The following is a 3519-nucleotide window of genomic DNA, read 5'->3' as shown; positions in this document are numbered from 1 at the left end:
CCAAAGAAGTCTACAAATTCAATGCAATCATAATCCAAATGCCAGCATGATTTTTAAAGAAATGGAAAAACTAATTACCAATTACTAATTGGTAATAGGAAATTACCAATTTCCTATGTAGAGGGGAAAAGCCCAGGATAGGCAAAGAAGTCCTCAAAAGTAGGTGGTCTTGTACTACCTGACCTCAAAACCTTCTGTACAGTCACCAGTGCCAAAATAGCCTGGTATCATGATAGATACTCAGACCAATAGATCAGGACAGAAAACCCAGAAATAGAAACACCTGCATACAGACAACTGAGATTTGACAAAGACCCAGCAAGCATTCAATGGGAAGCAGAAGCCCTCTTCAGTAAATGGTGCTGGAAAAAGACTGGATATCCACCTACAGAAGAATGAAACAATAACTATATCGAACCCCACGCACATAAACAAACTCAAGGTGGACCACAGACCTGAATGTAAAGCCCAAGGCTATCAGGATCATCCGTGAGAAAGTGTGGACTAACCCAAGTGCTCTAGTGCAGGGAATACACAGGCTCCCAGAGACCGCAGCAGAGGCACACTCCATATAAGACAAAGTAGATGAGTGAGACCCATTAAAAATACAACACTCATGTACATCAAAAGATTTCTTTAAGAGTAAAAAGAGGGTTCAGGGGCTTGGGTGGAGAGCAGATGTTTTGAAAATGATGAGGGCAATGAATGTACAAATGTGCTTTACACAATTGATGTATGTATGGATTGTGATGAGTTGTATGAGCCCTAATAAAACAATTTTAACAAAAAGTAAAAAGAGAGCCCATAATAGACAAAGGATGAGTTAGTAAAATCTACAGTATACTGTAAGCCTCCAACAAGTAAAAACTAACACGCCTCTGAGAAGGAGGGCAAAGGACCTGAACAGACTATTCACCAAAGATGACATTTGAATGGCTAACAAACACATGAAGAAATGCTCCCATTCACTCGCCATTTGGGAAATGCCAGTCAAAACAACCGTGAGCTACATCTAACACCCCTAACTGTAGCCCAAGTTTTAAAAGCAGAACAACAAATGCTGGAGAGGGTGTGGTGAGATTGGAACTCTTATTCACTGCTGGTGGGCTTGCATATACAGACAGTCACTGTGAAAGGTGATACAGTGTTTGCTAAAACACATGGTAATTAAAATAGCATATAACCTAGCAATACCATTACTGAGCATATACCCCAAAGCAATAAAAAAACATCACAGACAGATGCTCCCCCATGTATACAAAATACATGTATACAGCACAGTTCACAATAGCAACAAGTTGGAAACAGCTTAAATTTTCACCAGAAGATTTGATTTAAAAAACAAAAAAGTTACAAACACACAATGGAATACTACACATCCCTAAAAAACAGCAGTGAAACACCTCAAGACATGGGGGGAACTGGAAGACATTGCGCTGAATGAAGTTAGTCAATTACACAATTACAGAGGACAAATCCTGCATGAGTCCACTGTTGTGGGGACAAGCTCAGGCTTACAGATTATCCTGTCAGCTGGCTGGGGGCACCATATAGTCTGGTAAAGAGTTTGACTGCTGCCAATGATCTGCACATCATCCACTGTAGGTAAATATTTTGAAGATCACCTTGACAGGGGACTGCATGTCAGCTGGGACCAAATGGTCAAGAGAGGGGAAGGGGATGTTATTTACTGAGTGGTTGCTATGTAAATCTATGATGAGGTCCACCTGGACAGATCGACAGCCTTATCAGAAGGATGAGGGAAACTTATGGGGAAAACAAGTCAGGAGAGGGGAAAGGGAGCAAACGTGTCTGGGGGAACACAAATGCATGCCTGTCAGTAGGAAAAGAGGGAGGATCGGCCTTCAGTTTGGGGAAAGAATGACTGAAATGGCTTTTGGGTACCTTATGTGGGGAGTGTCTTTGGTGGTATATACCGAATTGCCACATTGATCTGGGCTTCTGAGTACATTCCGGGGGACCCAGGCAGGATGCCATGGATCACTGGGACACGGATCCTGGAGCGTTAAGGGGCACAGCATGTTCCGGAGGCTGCATCAAGGAGATCCAATGCAGGCACTCCACTGAGTGAACTGGACTCTACCTCAGACACACTTATCACCTGAGAACTAAAGTCAGAAAATTCATGGTGCCTGAGGAAGCAGAAGACTGTTGAACTGTTGGTAAGCAGACAAACACAGTCTTGCTACATCAATGCCCTCTATGCTGTATTAAGATAAGCATTATTCCAGAAACCTGACTGAAATTCTCAGTGATCATTATTGTAATCCCCATTGAATGTGTCAATAGCATCCAGCCACGGAAGGATTGATTCTGTACAAGTGAGCGATTCATGTACTGTGATATGGAGTTAGTCTACATTGGCCCGCTATATCCCTTTCTCAACAGGGCTTTAAAAAATTAGTACCAGAGACTAATCGGAGACAATATTAATGGAAGATTGTTATGCCTCAGGGGGGGATGATTGATAAGACACTCTACCATAAATTTAAAAGGTTTTCAAAGGGAGTCAAAGGCAGATTAAAAAGAAAATTCAGGAATGGGTTTGGGGCTCACACAAAATCCTAGCTCCAACTTAAGAACAGTTAGTTCTTACACCATGGCCTTGTTTGGCACTTACCCTCAGATAGAGAACACAGGAAATATGGTGCTATGCCAAAATGTAGTGAAGAAATTAGATGGTGGAATCTATCCAATAAAAGTGGCTGAAGTCTTAATGCCTCATCTCCAAACAAGCAGCTGTCTAAGTGAGATGTTAACTAATTCCACATGAAAGAAGCACACCATCATCAGTCACTGAAGTATTGTAAATCATATAATCCGAAGTTATGGGATTAGCATCAGGGCCTAAATTGTGAGAATCCAGTTTGCGGAAGGAGCTGAAAATACATTCATGGGAATGACATAGGAGATAATCCTCTGGTGATCTCCCTCTATCCATAATTGAGGGATGGGAGGCAAGTAGTCACTAAACAGAGTGCATTGGGCAGATGAGTATAGGAGATCAAAGGGAGACACCTGAAGACCAGTTGAAACTCTGATCTGGTTTTCAATGCTTTCCTTTATTTTTGTTTTGTTTTTTGCTTGTTCATATTAGGGTTTATTTCAGAGGTATTATGTCATTGTGAGGCACCCTTTTGAAGTTGTGTTACATGTTTTTCAGTATATGAAACCCAGGATTGATGAGCATATAGGGACAGCAAGTAAAATCAGGGTTTGGGTGGTCAGGCGTATAGCAGGGAATTCCGGGGTAAAAGGGAGACAGTGTCAAGGAGTCCAGGAAGGAAGAGAACGCATGGAAGCTGGTTGTGGTGGCAATTGTACAAGACTGCTTGACGTGATTGAACTATGGAATGATATGATATATGTATTAACTCCCAATAATATTTTTTAAAGGAGAAGAAAATGCCATTTTAAAACCGTAAACTTTGTTCATTATGCAATAGGGAACCATTGAAGTTATCTAAGGAGAAGTAATGTAATCCCACATTTTATTAA

Source organism: Tenrec ecaudatus, chromosome 1 (assembly GCF_050624435.1).
Source record: "Tenrec ecaudatus isolate mTenEca1 chromosome 1, mTenEca1.hap1, whole genome shotgun sequence".
Taxonomy (NCBI): domain Eukaryota; kingdom Metazoa; phylum Chordata; class Mammalia; order Afrosoricida; family Tenrecidae; genus Tenrec; species Tenrec ecaudatus.
The sequence above is the reverse complement of the archived record's forward strand: the minus strand, read 5'-3'. Positions refer to the sequence as shown.